General features: G+C 34.0%; 1 protein-coding gene across 8 annotated transcripts in view; it reads left to right on the forward strand.

Annotated features, from left to right (window-relative positions):
• The window catches only part of VPS13B (vacuolar protein sorting 13 homolog B), an 804655-nt gene that overhangs the window by 491187 nt on the left and 292935 nt on the right, over positions 1-20533 (forward strand). The gene's annotated exons all lie outside the window — the stretch shown is intronic.

Raw genomic sequence — 20533 nt, forward strand, 5'->3', positions numbered from 1 at the left:
TTCTAAGATCACCTAGAGCAGTGAAGTGCTAAACCACTATAGCTTTAGGCTGCATTTCAAACATAAATGAGCAACAGTGGCTGATTATATATATGGCAAAATTTGATAAACATCTAAATGCTCAGCTGTAGAGGACAGGTTAATATAATAACGGTGTATACATGCAGTGAAATTCTAAGTGACCATCATCACAAAAAACGATACGTGTGCCTGTTTATTAACATGAAATATGCTTTAGGTATTTGGTAAGTGAACAAAAGCATTTTTAAAACTGCATATAGAGTAAGAGCTTATCTACATACATGTTTACATATTAATGGAAAATACCCTGGGGCACCTGGGTGGCTCAGTTGGTTAAGCATCTGACTTCTGCCCAGGTCATGATCTCATGGTTTGTGAGTTCAAGCCCATAGTCAGGCTTTTTGCAGACAGCTCAGAGCTTGGAGCCTGCTTCCAATTCTGTCTCTCCCTCTCTGCCCAGTTCCCCCCCCCCCCGCCTCCCGCTCACACGGGGTAGGTGTGTGTGTGTCTCTCAAAAATAAATAAAAATTTAAAAAAAGAAGAAGAAAATACCCTGGATTGTTATACACAAGATTGTCAAAGGTAGTTACCTGTGATCATTGGTCTATGGGAAGTTATTTTCCTTGTTTTTACTGGTGGATATTTTCTAGACTTTTTAGACTAATTTGAATTCTCTAACTGCAGTTTTAAAAAGTAGGAAAAAATGGTAGCTTTATGTCCATTCTTTAAGTCTTCAGATAATGTTTTAAATTTTTAGGGTTTTTTTTTTTCTGTCTCCTTAATGTAAAATATATGAAAATATGTTCTTTATTCTTTCATATTTATCTTTTCTATGACATTTATATTTGCTTTTGGGCTCTCTTTTATACTTTTAGTATGAAATCGTTAAGTCGCCCATTAGTTATTCAGCACTCAACAGTGGTGGTGCTCAGGAAATACATGCTTTATTCTGGTGTGTGTGTGTGTGTGTGTGTGTGTGTGTGTGTGTGTGTGTGTGTGTGTGTGTGTGTGTGTGTGTAGGATTGCTTTGTTTATTTGTTGAAGGAACCAGTTTGATCTTTTCCCCTTGTGCAAGTACCTGGGTATATTTAGTTTTTTTCTTTTGTCTCTCTTTCAGTGCTGGTGCTGGATATATCTTTAATACATTAATTTGAGACTACAGGCATGTACTAGCTTCCAAACAAGCTCTTTCTAAAATATTGAAATAATAAGTTGTCCTTTTTCCTTAAATTATCAGTTTTATTATGCCATTTATTAATTTCTTTAAAAATATTTGTGAGTACTTACTATTTACCAGCTGTTAGGTGGATGTAAGGATACATGCATAGCATCTAAAAAGTGTAATAAAAATTTTCACAATCTTTACCTTCATGGAACATAGTTTAGTCATCTTTATAATTGGGCTTAAAATATATTAATTGATTTTTTAAACATCATTTTCTCTAGGTAAAGAAATATATGGTACATTTAAAATATAAAACACTGAATATTTTACATACTTAGTATATTAATGTAGCATTTGCATTTATTTCATCTTGTAAGAAAAGATTTCACTAATATTGTAAACTAAAGTTATTTTCACCATAGTTTAAATCAGTTTCAGATCATGGCTTATGGTGTTAATATTTAGGATCAAAATAATCATGATTATGTTGTAAGCATAATAGTGTACTAAGTAAAAAATATTTTGAAAATTTTTTAAAAATATTTTAATAACTAAGACCTTTTATCAGTAATTTGTGGACAGTATTCAATTGGCTTTATAAAAAAGGTACAATTATTTTCTGTACACTTTTTCATTTTTCCCAACATGTTAAGATATAGACAACATGTATATTTTAAAAACATATTGATGTTGAATGAGAATTCTGGATTTTAATATAATAAAATGATATAATGAATAAATTAGTAAATAAATGTACATAATTGTTAGATAAATTGGTAATAGGAAAGATGCTTATCAGCAACTTTAATACTGTCTTCTCTTACTGGTAGCAGCCATTCTTAGTGAAGGAATATTCTTTTTCTTCTTTTTGGTACCCTAAAGCAGAAAACACATCTTCATTTCTATAAACAGTTATATTTTTAAGGAGTACTTTATGGTGTTCACAGAAAGAAGAGATTTGAAAATCATCACCAGTTAAATTGGGAGTCATTTTGTAGCATCTTTTTAACAGCTGTTTGACCTCATTGATTCTCAGTTCATAAATTTTATTTTGAACACTTTTGTCCCAGCACACATGCTAAGGTGTGAGAAAAATTCTTTTTTCCACCACTTTCATGTCTCAAGTTTATTGGTAAAATATTTTCTAGCTCTTCCATCACTGTGGACCATGTCTTTCTCAGAAATAAGTTTTTAAATTTGAAGAATTCTTTGGTAAAACAAAATTTCAGCTCCTCTAAATCAGTTTCTTTTCCCTTCCCTTTGAGAGAGAAACACATTTGTGTTTTGGTATTTATTTTGTAGCCAAAAGTCTAAAAACTACCTAATTGTTCTCTAGTTTCACTGTAGTCTTGAGTCCCTATTTTGAGCAACTGTACCTTCATCGTTTATATGTTTGTCTTTGCTATTGCTGAACGTTGTTGTTTCAGGGTTATTTTCTTAAATTGTCACAGTATAGAGCACAAATACTAAAGGTTAAATATTTTTGTAGTCATTGTTCTGTTTATAAAAACTGCTAACTTTACATTGTTAGATTGTTTATATGTTGCTTTAATTCTTCCTTTTTCCTTTTTAATTATACTTTAGAAAACGTTGGGGATAATGTACTTAGAAACTGTACTGTAGATTAATATTACTTATCTGATTTTAAGATTATAAAAGAGTATTGTTCCCTGGTATCATTTAAAGCTTATATAAATTTATTAGAATAAATAATATAACTTAGATATTTTGGTTAAATAGTTCAATTTTGCTGGCTAACATCAACAATGTCTTATTATGGCATACTTAACTCTTGATGTACTATTTAGAATAAGTGTATCCCATTTATTATCTCTATATTTTATATTTCTTGCCATGTTAGGGTGTTGATGACCAAAGTAAATAAAAATACCTTTATAGAATAAAATAGGGTAAAATAATTTTATGTTTTTATTTTCCTGAAGAAGAAAAAATTATCTTCATATTAGGAATGACATGACATTGTCAGACTTCCTGAGTAAAATTGATAGATTTATTTTCAGCTTCATTAATTTGTGGATACATGGATAAAATACTGTATTTTAAATTCCTATCTATAGTAATATAATTTAAACTTCATTATTTCTGGAAATCTGAATACTGTTCAGTCCAAGATTTCATTGAGATCTTTCTAGAACCTCATCTCATGAGATTAAATTTCTGTAGGGAAAAGTTTCCAAAAGAAGAAGATTCTAATGCCAAGCCTTGGAAAACAAGTCTTGACAATATGTACACTTATTATTGATAGGAATAGCCTCAGAATGTCCTTGATACAGCATTGCTATTTAGAATCACAGAGTGTCCTAATTCATATCCATGTAATTAATCACATCTTGATTATAGATGTTAGATAAGGGAGATTTTCTCATAGAGAAGTCTTCTGGGGCTATAGTACCCAGAGGGCATCTCCATGGAAGAGTTACAACTAGTTGAAACCCTTGAAGGATACAATGAATTTTATCAACTATGCCAGGTAGAGGGAAAGAAGGAGTCAAAGAAGGAAGGCAAGTACATTTAGAGACCTAAGCATTCTTCTTGTTGTATCAGAGGATTGATTACAAGGGCATAATGAGAGAGAGGTAGGGAAAAGCAATAGAGATGACCTTGTAGAAGTGTTGAATTCCTGGTTAAGGAGTTTGTGCTTCATTGCCTGGGTGAATGGGGTGGTTCTGAGCATTTGTGATCAGGTTTGCACTATTTTTGGAGAATTAAACACCGTACCAAGCATATAATAGGTGGTTGAAGAGCACAGATTGTGGTACTAGGCTGCCCGGATTCAAATTTCAGCTTTTCCACTTACTAGCAGAATGTCTTTGGTCAACAGAAGGTACTTAACTGTCTAAGTTTCCTAATCTGCAGTATGGGAATAATAATTACACCTACCTAATAGGGTTGTAATGAGGATTACATAAATTAATGCATGCAAAGCATCTGAATTTGATGGGCACATAGTAAGCTTTCAGAAATATTTACTGAATACTTATTTCTATTAGCTGTTATAGTTACTACAGTGAACATTTTTAAAATAATTACTTGGGGCTCAGTCGGTTAAGCGTCCGACTTCGACTCAGGTCATGATCTCGTGGTTGGTGAGTTAGAGCCCCACATCAGGCTTTGTGTGGATAGCTCAGAGACTGGAGGCTGCTTCGGATTCTCTGTGTCCCTCTGCCCCTCCCCTGTTCACACTCTGTCTCTCCCTGTCTTTCAAAGATAAATAAACATTTAAAAAATATAAATAATTACTTAATCTGGTTGTGTTGTATTGGTTAAATTGGAGAAAGGATTACACCTTTAGTCCTTATGCAGAGTTAAGTAAAATATCACTGACAAACTGAGACAGTGTAATTTTTTTACATGCCACAAAAACCATATCCTGCCTTTATCCAACCTACTCAGATGGTTTATATCACTTTTAAAATTCTCAGATAATTTCCAGTTTGTTGTTTAAGCCCTATTTAATACTAACATTTCATAGCATTTTATAATTTACAGCATACCTTTACACGTTTTACCTCCTTTTTACAGCATACCTTCACACGTTTTACCTCCTTGGATTTTCACCTCATCCCTTGACACTCCTTGGTACTATTACTCACATTTTATAGTAGAGAAAACGAAACTCATGGTTGTCCAAGATCATACAGCAAGATGGAGCTCTTAATTACCACACTGTAATTCTGCTTGGCCCTTTTTTATTATTCAGGTATAATTAACACACAGTATTATGTTAGTTTCAGGTGTACAATATAATGATTCAGCAATTCTGTATGTTACTCAGTGCTTATCATGATAAGCATCCAATATGATCCAATATGAGAATCGTCTTCACCTATTTTACCCATTCCCCCCACCCACCCATCTCCTCTCTGTCAACTATCAGTTTGTTCCCTATATTTAAGTAGCTGTTTTTTATTTGTCTCTTTTTTTCTTCATTTTATTTCTTAAATTCCACAGATGAGTGAAATCATACGGTATTTGTCTTTCTCAGACTGATTTACTTAACTTAGCAGTATACCCTCTGGGTCCATCATGTGGCTGCAAATGGCAAGTTTTCGTTCTTTTTTATAGCTGAGTAATATTCCATTTTATATGTATACCACATCTTTATCCATTCATCTATCAGTGGACACTTTGGTTGCTTTGATATCTTGGTTATTGTAAATAATGCTGCAAAGGAGTGCATATATCTTTTCAGATTAGTATTTTTGTATTCTTTGGGTAAATACACAGTAGTGGAATTACTGGATCATATGGTAATTGTGTAATTAATATCTTGAGGAACCTCCATACTGTCTTCCATAGTGGCTGCACCAGTTTGCATTCCCACCAGTAGTGCCCCGAGGGTTCCTTTTCCTCCAATTCTCACCAACACTCATATTTCTTGTGTTTTTTATTTTAGCCATTCTGACAGGTATGAGGTAATACCTCATTGTTGTTTCGATTTGCATTTTCCTGCTGGTGATGTTGAGCATCTTTTTGTGTGTCTGTTGGCCATTTCTGTGTGTTTTTTGCAGGTCCTCTGCCCATTTTCTAATTGGGTTATTTGGGGGATTTTTTGGTGTTGAGTTGTATAAGTTCTTTATATATTTTTACTATTAATCCTCTATCAGATATGTCATTTGTAAATACCTTCTTCCATTCAGATTGCCTTTTTGTTTTGCCTTTTGCTGTGTAAAAGCTGTTTATTTTGATGTCCCAGTAGTTCAATTTTGCTTTTAACATTTAAACATTTAAAGAAGAATTAATACTGATTCTTTTCAAACTATTCCAAAAACTAAGAGACCAAGAAGAGCTTCCAAATTCATTCTATAAGACTAGCATTACCCTGACACCAAAATCAGCTAAAGACACTAAAAAAAAGAAAACTGCAGGCCAGTATCTCTGATGAACATAGATTCAAAAATCCTCAACAAAGTATTAGTAAACCTAATCCAATACCGCACTTAAAAAAAAAAATCATTAAGGACAGTCAGGTGAGATTTATCTTAGAGATGCAAGAGTGGTTCAGTGTTTACAAATCAAACATGATGCATCACATTAACAAAAGAAAGGATAAAAAACATATCATCTCTGGCTCCTGGGTGGCTCAGTAGGTTCAGCTTCCGATTTCAGCTCAGGTCATGATCTCATGGCTCTTGAGTTCAAGTCCTGCATTGGGGCCTGTGCTGACAGCTTGGAGCCTGGAGCCTGCTTTGGATTCTATGTCACCCTCTCTCTCTGCTCCTCCCCCACTTGTGCTCTATCTCTTTCTCTCTCTCAAAAATAAACATTAAAAATTTTTTTAATTAAAAAAAATATCATCTCAATATATGCACAAAAAACATTTGACAAAGTACAATATCCATTCATGGTAAAAACCCTATAAACAATGTAGCTTTAAAGGGAGTATACTTCAATGTAATTAAGGTCATATATTAAAAATGCACAGCCAACATCACACTCAATGGTGAAAAACTGAGACTTTTTCCTCTAAGGTCAACAAGACAAAGATGCCCACTCTCACCACTGTATCCAACATAGTACTGGAAGTCCTAGCCACAGCAATCAGACCAGGAAGGCAAACTACTAGAACTAATAAATGAATTCAGTGAAGTTGCAGGTTATAAAATTATCACACAAATTTCCTTCATTTGTGTATACAGAAATACAGTGGCAGAAAGAGAAATTAAGAAAACAATCCCATTTATAATTGTACCAGAATACAGTACCTAGAAATAAATATAACCAAGAGGTGAAAGACCTGTACTCCAAAAATTATAGAACACCGTAGAAAGAAATTAAAGATGACACAAATGGAAAGATACTCATTCCGTGCTCATGGATAAGGTGAACCAATACTTGTCCACACTACCCAAAGCAATCTACAGATATAATGCAATCCCTATCAAAATACCAAAGCATTTTTCATAGAACTAGAACAAACAATCCTAAAATCTATATGGAACCACAAAAGACCCGAATAGCCAAAGCAATCTTACAAAGAACAGAGCTGGAAGTATCATAATCCTAGATTTCAAGACATTCTACAGAGCTTTAGTAAGCAAAACAGTATGCTTTAAAAGCCTTTGTATTGAAGAACTATATCAGAATAATATAGAAAATTTAAAAATTGCATTGTATACCCACTACATACCTCTGTTCTGCAACTTGCTTTTTGTTTTAATTCTGCCTTTATGCATGTAAGAACCACTCAGATATTCCTAATCTCATTCATAGATTTTTACTTCTGGTTAATAGTCCATTGTGTCACTATGCCACGTATTTAATCTTTCCCCCCAATAATGGACATTTAAGTTTTGAATTTTTCTCTATCACATGTAGTGATGAATATTCTTCAGTATTCTCCTTGTATACATATATAATAGTTTCTCTAGGCTAGTGCTTAACAAAAGAACTTCCTGCAGTGATGGATATATTCTGTATCTGCTCTAATACAGTAGCCACTAACTGCATATGTCTGTTGAGCACTTACACTGTGAATTAAGGAACTATATTTTTTAAATTGTGTTGAATTTTAACTGACATAATTTTCAATAGACACATACAGCTAGTGGCTATTGATTGGACAGAATGGGCTCTAAGGTATATATATCTAGGAGTGGAATTCCTAAGTCATAGGTTAGGCACAGCTTCGGTGCTGCTAGGTATCACCAAAGGGTTCTCCAAAGTGGTTGTATCAGGTTTACCTTTCCGGTAGCTCAGTGTGAGAGTTGTCATTGCTCTACATTGTGACAAACACTTAGTATTAATACTGTGATAATAGGCACTAGAAACTAGATTGGCATAGGACTGGGAGTGCCTGGAAGACCCTTAGGTAAAAATATTTGTACAACTAGAGGCAATACTTCAGTGCTGTGATGCCCTCATGTGATTAGGTTTATAGATATGTGACCTCTAATGTATGGTGATAGAAGGGTGGTACCCTACCATACAATAGGGAAAATATACCAAATTTTTAAGTCAAATGTGAGTCTGTGTATTGATTATTGACTAGAAGATTATTGCTTGGTACCTTTCCTTAAACTGTCTTTATTCTGATTATTTTGCATGTAGAGGTATTTATTTTTTTTAAGTTTATTTATTTTGAGAGCACGTGCAAGAGAGAGAGAAGCAGACAGAGAATCCCAAGCAGGCTCCACGCTCAGCACAGACTGATGCGGAGCTGGAACTCAGAAACTCTGAGGTCATGACCTGAGCAGAAGTCACACAGTTAACCGACTGAGCCACCCAGGTGCCCCTGAGATATTTATATTTTTAAGATCATATGTTAAGAGATTTCCCAAACCATTGATAGCATTTTTTAAAACTACCATTTTCCTTTACAAATGGAGAGTTGCTTAATGGTTATTTTACAGAAATTTGAGAATCTTGACTCCTGATGCCCAGTTTTGTGATATTTGTTGGTCTGAAGCAATTATCTTTTCTTTTAATGCTTGTTTATTATTTTGAGAGAGAAAGAGAAAGAGAGGGAGTGTGAGTGGGGGAGGGGCAGAGAGAGGGAGACACCGACTCTGAAGCAGGCTCTAGCCTCCAATCTGTCAGCACAGAGGCTGACACGGGACTCCAACTCACCAACCTTGAGATTATGACCTGAGCCAAAGTTGGATACTCAACTGACTGAGCCACCCAGGTTCCCCTGAAGCAATTCTATATTTTATAAACTATATAAAATAACATGGCAACATTTTTTTAAAAAGGTGTTGGTTTGTTATATACCAAGTCTAAAGGCTCCCTCCCCATCAAATGTCTTATTGTAAATCTACTCTATAATCTTGGAAATATTGTCTTCATTTAATTTAATCTGAAATCTCTCGGTTTTTCACCCATCTGTATACATTTACAGTAAAATACAATCTTACATTTTATTACAAAAACCACTTATCGTATTGTTAGGTATAGAAAAGACTGAATCTGTAGTTGGAAGGTGTGGCTTCCAATTTGGACTCTGCCTTTACCCAGCCTCCTTACCTGAATCATCAGCATCTGCAAAATAAATTCTACGTATCACATCCTGTGGGTGGTGATTTATGAGAGATAATATTGAAAAGCCCTTTGCAAACCATTACACTGTATGCAAATTAAAGTGGTATTAATATTATTACTGTGTATACTTATATATTTTGCAGTACAAAAATACTTAGTAGTTTGGTAAGAGAATCAGAATATTGTGGAATAAAATAATGTAATTAAAGAGAAGAAGGTTCAAGTGATAGGCATACTAAATAAAATGAATTTCATAAGAGACAAATGGAGATGGTTTTATTAAAAATTATATTAATGATTTCTTAGGCAAATTAAAATGAGGACTATTTTACATGAAGTCCAGCTAATTCCCCTGCAATTCACTCTTTTTATAAATACTCTTGTAAGGTTAAAGGGTTTTTTCTTATTTTAGAGGATAATCATAAAGGTAGTAAGAACTTGCCTTTCCTGTTTAGTAATGTTCTATGAACATTTCTCTGGGTCATTAAATAGTCTCTTAAAACTTCATTTTTAATTATTGACCAGTGTGTTTAAATACTACTGTTATTACTGAAAACCTTTAGCAGAGATTTTGAACAATTTTGAATCCTGATTTAAATGATTTTTGAAAGGAAGTCTTTTTTTTGTTAAACATATTTTAGGAGTAGGAGATAATAGATAACAATTGATTAGTAAAGATAGAGGGAATGTTACAAATGGTAGTAGAATGGAGAATTTTGTAGAAAGTTTCAACTAGGATGCTCAAATTGGATTTGAAAATAAATAGGGAGCCCATTAACTACCAAAAGCAATTATTTTGAGTAAACAAAATGAAAAAAATTGCATAAAGATTTGAAAAATCTCAGAATGAAAAAGGATGTTAACATAGTCGGAATAAAGTCTGGATGGTCCATAATTTATGTGATAGGAGTTGATTTGCAGCCAATGGTAGATTTTATAGAACAATCATAAATCAGGAATGTTGCCAGAAGTATGTTGTAGAAACATTAGAAGCAAGTAGGAGGTCTGTCTCTATAATAAGGAAACATTATAAATTTCAACTGTTTATTATATTACTATCTTTAGAAGTCTAAAGAAAGGAAATTTAAAGAAACCTAAAGAATGCAGGATTTTGCTAAATTGACAATTAGTTTTTCAGTCACCTATGTGGGAATTGTAGTAAAATACACTGTTAAATCAGACCACTCTGGACTCTAATAAATAAACGAAGCTTACTTTTATGCCAGGTACCTGCATTTTTTAGAAATCTGGATTTTATCTGAATGCACCTGTAATATCATATTGTAACATTCTAAAAAAAAATCTCTTGGATCTCATGTTGTCAAGGAATTATATATTATTTTAATTGAAGCTATGCAAATAAAATCAATTCATTCTAAAACTTAATGTTTGAAAATTAATGAAAGAATAGTATTTAAGAGTTGTACAACTTTATTAGTGTAATAAGGAAGAGACTGCCTAATCCTGTGAAACTTCATAGTGTGCAGTGTATGTAATGTATTTAAAAGTTAAAAGGCTACAATGGTTTTATTTCTTTTCTCTCTCATAAGCCAGCCTAACTTTTCTAGGCTTTCTTTTGTTCTTGTTTGTGTGTGTGTGTGTGTGTGTGTGTGTGTGTGTGTGTGTGTGTGTGTGTGTGTGTGTGAGAGAGAGAGAGAGAGAGAGAGAGAGAGAGAGAGAGAGAGAGAGAGAAGTGTTGTCAAGCAATCTCTTTCACATCCTGTACTTACGGAGTTGGCTATTTGATCCTATGTATGGGAATCTTGTATTTGTTCCTCTTAAATTTCATCTTATTAGTTTTGACTCTCTTCCAGTATTTTGAGATACTATAGAATCCTAAATACTCTCATTCATTATTATTAGCTGTACTTCCCAACTTGGTCTTTTGAAAATTCGATAAGAGTGATTTATATGAAGTCATTAAAATTAATGATAAAAACTATTGAATTGAGCCAAATCCTCTGTCATGTTATTAGAAACTTTAAATAGTTATTATTTGGATCTGGTATTAAGGCAGCTCTAAATCCATTTTACTATGTTTTTTGTCAAGTCTGTATTTCTCAAATATATTTTTTTATGTTTACTTTATTTTTGAGAGTGTGCGAGCAGGAGAGGAGCAGAGAGAGATGGGGAAAGAGGATCCAAAGCAAGCTCAGCACTGACTGCAGAGAGCCCGATGTGGGGCCCAAACTGCAAGATCATGACCTGAGCCCAAGTCAGATAGATGCTTTAACTGACTGAGCCACCCAGGTGCCCCTCCAGTATATTCTAAAAAGTATCTAAACTTAGTCATTTGCACATCTTTATAACATCAAGTTTTATAATAGTGATGTTGTTTTCTCAATGCTGTCATGGTAATATAACCAAAAAAGGGAAGAGGCTTGTCTTGATTTATTCTTAGTTAATTCATATAACTCTTTATATCACTTTCTTTTTTTTTTTTTTTTAATTTTTTTTTTCAACGTTTATTTATTTTTGGGACAGAGAGAGAGCATGAACGGGGGAGGGGCAGAGAGAGAGGGAGACACAGAATCGGAAACAGGCTCCAGGCTCTGAGCCATCAGCCCAGAGCCCGACGCGGGGCTCAAACTCACGGACTGTGAGATCGTGACCTGGCTGATGTCGGACGCTTAACCGACTGCGCCACCCAGGCGCCCCTATATCACTTTCTATTCTAAGTGCTCAGAAACGTTCTGAAGAATGAATGAATAAATCAATGTCGTTAAAGATCAAAAACAGTTTTCTTACAAAATTGAGGTAGCACTTCCATTTGTCTATATTCTAGTGTATCTTTCAGTAATTTCTCTGAGATCACACATGGGTTCTTTGATGACATCAACAATTCTTCAATGCAGTGCATGTTCATTTAATTCATTTCTTTAGAATATATTTCTTATGTGATCAGAGTTTTGTATAGTTTGATATACTTTTCACATTGAGCATACATTGTATACTCTGTATCTTCTTAAATCATCTTGCAAGTCTGTACCCCATTTATAACTTTCGTGAGCAGATGAGGACTTACCAGCTCAACTCCACCTGTTTGCTGGAGAAAAAAAGAAAAAAAAACAAAACGTCAAAGCTTATATTTTCCTTAAGATAGAATGTGAAAATCTAGCTTCTTACTTTTGTAACCAATAAGAATATTTTGAGAAACTTCAGAGGTATGTTATATACTAATGAAATTGCCTATAATTTAGCCATCAGAGGAAAAAAAATGATAAATATTGTCATTATTACTTTGTCATGTTTTGTGGATTTGTGCACATGACCATTTAATATTTGTATAACTGGAAAAAAGGTGAGTTTTATTATCGCCCCATCATAAAACCATTTGTTGATGTAAAATTTCTTATTTATTAAAAAGTTTGTATTGAATAAAAAGTAATTTTAATGTGAAATGTATGAAATTCTTAGAAAATAATTTAATAATTAGATGACTCTATTTTTGTTCCTGTATTATTATAAAGCCTTTCTTTCTTTTGAGAATGTGAAATACATGATGAATGTTTTATATTCATTTTATCACTTGGACTAGAATTATAGAGAAATCATTTCTTACATAATGTTCTGTTTATACTCAAGGAATTATTATAGAGCCTATTTGTTTAAACAGAAGTCTCTGTATCCTCAGTGTACTTCTGGATTTTATAATACGGAGTGAGACTAGTGGATTCAGTCTGAAAGCAGACCAAAGCTGCTTTCTTATCCATTGTTGGAATGACAATAACCAGGTGTCATTTATAGTTTATTAAACATGTTAATTGAAATTACCACTTAATCCCCATGAAAACCTATGTAGGTACCAGTATCCCCTTACAGAAGAAACTGATATTCACTGAGTTAGCTGACTTCTCCAAGGATATATATCTTGTAAGTGGTAGAACCAGAATTTGAATGTAATTGTGACATGAAAATTCATGCTCTTAGGGCGGTACCTGGCTGATTTGGTCAGGTAGAACACGTGACTCCTGATCTCGGGGTTGTAAGTTCAAGTGCCATGTTCGGTGTAGAGATTACTTAAAAATGGAATCTGAAAAAATAGAATTCATGTTCCTAGTACAGTTTAATTATACTGCACTTTCTTTGACCATGGAACTCTAATGGTAGCCAACTGTGTTGCAAATGTATGTCATTCATCATAGCATAGGCTGGGTCAGAAAATGTAAGGGGGTCCGAGGAAACCTATCTCCTTTATTGGAGGTATAATTAAGAAGTACATATCCTGGCATTTGTGAATCAGTTGTGCTGATGTATACAAAACCTAAGATGAAGATGGAGCTCTAGAAATCACTGATATTGAAGGGACAAACAGAAAAGAATCTAGTAAAGGAGATTAAAGAAGGACAGTTGAGGGAGTGTGGAAGCACACAAGCTCATGGAAGAAATTTTTAATAATGAAAAACATTTCTATAATAATATCTTCCAATATATATAAATCATTTACTTGGTGTCAGATACTACTTTGCATGAAGCAACTCATTTGACTCTCTTCAGTGACTTCACTTTTCAAATGAATAAAATGAAGCACTGAAACTTTAATTTGCTCAAAGACACCCAATGGTTTGTGACAGAGCTAGAATCATCCATCAAGGCAGGCTAAGTGTGCAGTCTGTGCTCTTCACCACATGCTACACTGCCATTTTGAATTGTCAAATATCCAAAAAGGTTAGGTGAGTTAATGACTAAATGTCACCCTTTATTATTTTTTAATATGAAATTTATTGTCAAATTGGTTTCCATACAACACACCTAGTGCTCATCCCAACAGGTGCCCTCCTCAATGCCCATCACCCCCTTTCCCCTCCCTCCCACCCCCCATCAACCCTCAGTTTATTCTGTTTTTAAGAGTCTCTTATGGTTTGCCTCCCTCCCTCTCTTTTATTTTTCCTTCCCCTCCCTCATGGTCTTCTGTTAAATTTCTTCAGAATCCACATAAGAATGAAAACATATGGTATCTGTCTTTTTCTGTATGACTTACTTCACTTAGCATAACACTCTGCAGTTCCATCCACATTGCTACAAAAGGCCATATTTCATTCTTTCTCATTGCCAAGTAGTAGTCCATTCTGTAGGATAAATGTCACCCTTTAGATCTGATAATTAGAAAATCAGTTGGGGATCTTTTCCAGGAAAATTTCAGAGAACAGGTAGGGGTGACCAACCTGATGGTTCTTGGTTAGAGAAAATAAATTGTGAAAAAATAGAAATGCTGAGAGAAAAATAAATTTCTGGTTAAAAGGGAATGTGAAAGAAAGGGTGGTAGCTAGAGAGGATGCAGGGTCTTAGGGAGAACCTCTCTCTCTTACTTCAACATAGTTTTGCCTGAAGGATAAAGATACAAGAGAGAAAAAGAAAAAAATGATTGCTCTAAAAGCCCCAAGGGAAGAGAAGGGCAGAGACAAGAATATTTGTTATTTATTCAACTTCGTATGTTAAAAGCCTACCAGGTGTCAAGGCCTGTGGCTAAGTTCATGGAGATGAGTAAATAGACACTGACCCAGCTTTCCAGGGTGAAGTGAATTAACAGTGTCTTGACCTTTCGAAGAGAAGAGATGCTTCCTCTAAAGGTCTCTGTGAAGGAAGCATGACAAGTATTAATGTCTCTGTTTTATAAATGGAATAGCCTTGGGTTTACTGGTTCTTGTCCTTGCTCCTTTCACTTCAGGTACCAGAGATAAGATGTTCCAAGTCAAAGAGATGTGATACTCTCCGTATTAGAATTTGGTTTTAAAATCAATAAGGGTGCTAGTTTTGATTAAAACAAACAAGGGAGGAAGCATATTTTTCAGTCTCAGTCCAGACCTGCTGAATCACAGTTTCTGCAGGTGGGAACTTAACATTTTTAACAAGCTCCCAGGTGATTCTTCTGCACTCTGAGGATGAGAACTCCTGCGCTAAGTCTTTGGTCATGGAAATCTGCAGTAAGTCTCAGCCTGATGGTCAACTATTTATATCCCCTGCCCTGTATACTCTCAAAATTACTATTATTATAGACACTTGGTGATAAAAATGGAGACGTTTAATTTAATCAAGACATATAAATTTTACTTCTTACATTCCTATTTTCTGGCTTAACATTTTGTAAACTTACTGCTCTCAACTGAGCTGTAAGTAATGAATTTTATTTCTTTACAGTGAGCTCCCAAGATATGCCTATTCAGCAGTGAGAAGTATAAATGGTTCAACATGAGCTGTTCCTTATGTAAACATACAAAAGGCCTGACCCAGACTAAATCAATTTAAAAAGGAAAACATTAAAGCTATGTTTCCTGTTATATACTTAAAGTCTTCTTTGGTTCCTTATGATTATATTATTGACCCAACTATTGCAGACTTTAGTTTATCCTCCTACACCACCTGCTGAACGGTTCAAATGGTATGGAAGATGAGTTTCGGAAGGGCAAAGCAATTACAATTATAACTCCTACATTTTAGCCAGTAAAGCAGCTTTTTGTGTTAAGGGCAAGGAAGTTATGGGTATCTTGACTCACCCCCTTTCCTGATTTGAATTGCTAAGTGGTCTTAAATACTGTAATAAGGAGAGAGAGCAAAGTTGGTAGAGCTAGAGGTATGTGAATTTGAAACAAAAAAATTTGATTCTATTTATGATATCAAACATTTCCGGGAAAAATTTAATTAGGAAGTGAGTCAATATAAGCTTTTCTTATTAAGATATTTTCATTGTATTCTCTACAAGCTTTATTGAGGTAAATTGAGAAATAAAAATTGTATATGTTTAAGGTATACAAAGTGATCGTTTGATATATGTATATAGTTTGAAATTATTACCACCACCAAGCTAATTAACACATCCATCATGTTACAGTTACCTTTTTTAATGAAAATTCTTAAGATCTGCTCTCTTAGTATATACCATTAATTATCATCGCTATTTTGTACATTAGATCCCCAGAACCACTTATTCATCTTATAACTGTAAGTTTGTATGTGTATTGTTTTTTCCCAGTTTTATTGAGAAATAATTGACATATATCACTGTAGTTTAAGATTACAGCACAATGGGGCACATAAGTGGCTCAGTCAGCTAAGTGTCTAACTCTTGATTTTGGCTCAGGTCATTATCTCATGGTTTATGAGTCCGAAACCAACAGCATGTTGTTGTTGTGCCAACAGCATGGAGCCCGCTTGGGATCTTTCTCTGCCCCTCCCCTGCTCATGCTCGCTCTCTCTCAAAAATAAATAAACATTTAAAAAATCATTATAAAAAAAGATGTACAGCATGATGGTTTGATTTACATATATTGTTGAAATGATTATCACAGTAGATTCAGCTATTATCCATCTTTTCATATACATGCAATAAAAAGAAAAGAAAGAAGAAACAGAAGGAAAAAATGTTTTCCTTGGGATGAGAACTCTTAGGATTTACCCTTAAAACTTTCCTGTAGATCATGTAGCAAGCGGTGTTAGCTATAGTCATGATGTTGTACGTTACATCCTTAGCACTGATAAATCTTATAACTGGAAGTTTGTGCTTTTTGACCACGTTCTTTAATTCTTCCCCTACCTCTGATAACCATAAGTCTGATCTCTTTTTCTGATCTCTCCCTTTGTTTTTTTGATTGAACATATCAATGACATCACAGAGTATTTGTTTTTCTCTGACTTATTTCACTTAGTATAATGCCTCCAAGGTCCATCCATGTTGCCACAAATGATTTCTTTGTGTGTGTGTGTTTTTTTAATGGCTGAATATTTCCTTGTGTGTATGTGTATATTACATCTTTATCCATTAATTCATTGATGAACATTTAGGTTCACTGCATTTTGTAAGGTAGACATTAGCATTTTGGTTCTTGCTAAAGTTTAAAGCTCTTTTCCTATCGTGAGTTCCCTAGTAAAGTATCATTTTATTAGAATTCTTTGCTCTAATGAGTTTGCAGTTTCTTATGCTATGAAAATGTAGTGCACTAAATCAAAGCTGTCTTGATTAAAATGTATTTTCATTTTTGGCTTTGCAGTCAAATTGTCTTTCACTTCTTTTTTTTCCCCCCCTAAATTGTTTTTTACTGATAACAACCTGTTTTTAAGTTACAAAGTCATATACTTAGGGAAAATTGCATTTTAAAAATTGCAAAATGATTTCTAGCATTTGGAGAAATGAAAATAAATTATCTTCAAATTGTGTCTGTACTTATACCTTCAAGAAAAGATATAGTTAAATACATCTTTTGCAAGACATCTTGTTCTCTTATTACTTATTTAAAGTTAATATGGTATTTGAACACATTTTGAATGTTTTTTATATTTAATATTGAAAAAATACTTTGAATATTTTATAATGACTGAAATGGGTTTAAGTGTACATTAAACAAAATGGGCATCTTATAATTTAAAAAATAAAGATGAGTATTTCAAGTTGAGGAAAACAATAAGTACTTTGTGGAAAATGAAGTGAATCAATGCACCATTGTATGTTTTCTGACTTGAATTGAAAATAAGTCATAAGGATCACATAATTGGAAAGAAAAATTAGATTTTATTACCTAAGTCTGAAAAATAATTACCCTGTATTCATTTTTAACAGAGAAAAATCAAACCAAACTTTTAAAGCTAATTCTTTAAATATATTTGATTTTTATATTAACCTAAACTAATAAGCCAAATGGCCTACCTGTATTATTTGTAATAGTAATTTAAACTTTATATTGGGAAAATGCACAAGAATACATTGTTTTTTAGATTTGATATCTCAGGAGGCTAAAAAATTATTGAGGAAAATATGTTCTTTAAAGATGCAACTGTATTTTTAATTGGCCTAAACTTTCCATTACCAATTGTTTGTTATCTTAGAAAATGTGGGGGGCAGGGGGCGGTTATTACAAACTAACCAGCATGCTATTAAAATGTTTTTAGATTGATGAAACAGATCAAATTAGAAAATTTGGGTAGAATTCACTCAGTTTGAGTAATTGAATTGAGGGTCATTCGTGCTGTTTGCTCAGGCTTCTGCTTTTTCAGAACGCTCTTGTGTGCTTTATCTGGGTGAGCCTCTCTTCCTCTCACTTAGTAATCATTTTACTTTCATTTAACATTTTATGCAGAGACTGAAGAGATCATCAAAGTAGGATGATTTTTTTTCTAACACTGAGGTTTTTATGATGTGGCAAGTTCTACGCTAGACTCCTCTTAATTCTTACGATTAAAACAGAAACTAAGCTCTTTCTCTACTCTTGACTACTGTACTATTACATAAATTCTGTAACTTTTACGGCAGAGGAGAAAATGCCAATTTGCTAGATAAGCCTGACCTGTGGGCTGCAAATCTTCATCCCCAAAGCTGGGCCTAGTGCATTCTCGGACATTTTGTGATGGAAGGACCTGTCTTTGGCTTGAAGCCTCACTAGCCTGAGGCTTTACTTCCTTCCTTCTCCATGCGAACCATTCAGAGCATCTTCAAAGTGTCTGGATATGTTACCCTCTCACACCTCTGGGCCTTTGAACCTATTGTTCCTTTGCCTGAAATAATTTTTTTCATTATATGAAATGAGATTGGGATTTTTTTTTTGAACTCCGTTAAATTCTGGACCCTTAGGTCCGGGTCAGGTGTCCCACTTACATGCTTCCAATTGCATTCTATACCTAACCTTTTATAGAATTAACTGTTTTGCTATTGCCTATAAATCCCCAACTAGACTATAAGCTGAATTAGGGCAGGAACCACACAGGAACCCAGTATCCCTAGGGCCTGACATTGGGCCTAGCATGCAGTGCTCTACTAAATATCCTTTGAATGAATGAATGAATGAATGAATGAATGAATGAATGCAAGTTTGCTCATTGGCCAGAGGGCTAGTTAGGAGAAGAGTTTTGACAGTCTTGAGTAAGACAAGAAATAGGGAAGAACTTGGATGCTTTTCACTAGTTATTACATTATCAACAGTTTTAACTGTCAAGATAAAGTTTTAAAGTAGTCATTTCCACATAGAAAAAGAGCTATAAAAGGAGAAGTAGCATTATATTTGGTGGAAGAGATGAGAGGACAACCTTTATATAAATCCCACGGTGAAAAGGATAAGAAATCTCTTTAGGGACAGTGATAAGTTAGAGGAGAGACTTTTTTCCACAATAAATTGTAAAATCTTTGTTCCTATAAATCTTTCTAATATCCTTATTATCTGCTTTATCTCTACAGCATCATAGTTGTGTTTTTTTAATTGCAAAATTAATTTATTAGGCTTTCTATCTTTATCTTTTTTTTGTCTCGAATACTAGAGGTTTGTCTCTTTTAGGCTTTGTTGATCCTTCTGTGTCTTTTTTATTTCATTAATTTCTGTTCTTATTTTCTTCTAGTTTTTTTAGTGTATTCTGCCTAGTTATGTTTAGCTTATTAATCTTGGACTTTACCAACATCCCCCGTCATAGTAGTACACAGTTATAATTGAATAACCTACACTGACATATCATCACCGGAAATCCATAGTTTACATTAGGATTCACTCCTTGTGTTATATGTTCTATATATTTGGACTGATGTATAATATGGTATGTCGCGTGTCCATAATTACAGTATCATACACAGTACTTTCACTGCTCTAAATTCAGCACCTTTTCATTTACCTGTTGGCCACTTGTATGTCTTTGAAAGAATGTTTATTTCAGATCCTTTGCCATTTTTAAATTGGTTACTGGTGGCTTTTTGTTACTTAGTTGTAGGAGTTCTTATCTATTTAGGATATAATTCCTTACCAGATACATGGTTTCCAAAATTTTCTCCTATTTCAGAGGTTGCCTTTTCATTTTGTTGATACTTTACTGAGCATAAGCTTTTTGTTTGATAGACTCCCACTTATTTATTTTTGTTTTTGTTGCCTTTGCTTTTAGAGTTAAATCCAAGAAATCATTGCCAAGACTTTTGCCAAGGAACTTACCCCCTATGTTTTCTTCTCGGAGTTTTGTAATGTCAAGTCTTTCATAACTTCCTGCATAACTATAGCACAATATCAAAACCGGGAAATTGACATCACTACAATCCACAGCTGTATTCAGATTCAACAGTTTCTGGATGCACTCCTATGTGATTATGTGCATATAGTTCTATGCAATTTTATCACATATGTAGATTATTTTAACTTCCATTGCAATCAAGATACAGAATTTACCACCGAGAGGCTCCCTAGGAGGGCCATTTTTAATTCACACTTTCACTGCTTATGTAGCCCTTTGTGACCCCAGCTTTATATGTAGGGTCTCCACTTAAGCTGATTCATCACCTTGGGTGGGCCTTGAGTTTTAAATCTCCTGTGTAGTTACCAGAGCAGAACATCAGTGTCTGTGCAGGATTCAGCAGAAACCCTAAGAGCAAAAGCTGGTTTTGGCAGG

Source organism: Felis catus, chromosome F2 (assembly GCF_018350175.1).
Source record: "Felis catus isolate Fca126 chromosome F2, F.catus_Fca126_mat1.0, whole genome shotgun sequence".
NCBI classification, from domain to species: Eukaryota; Metazoa; Chordata; class Mammalia; order Carnivora; family Felidae; genus Felis; species Felis catus.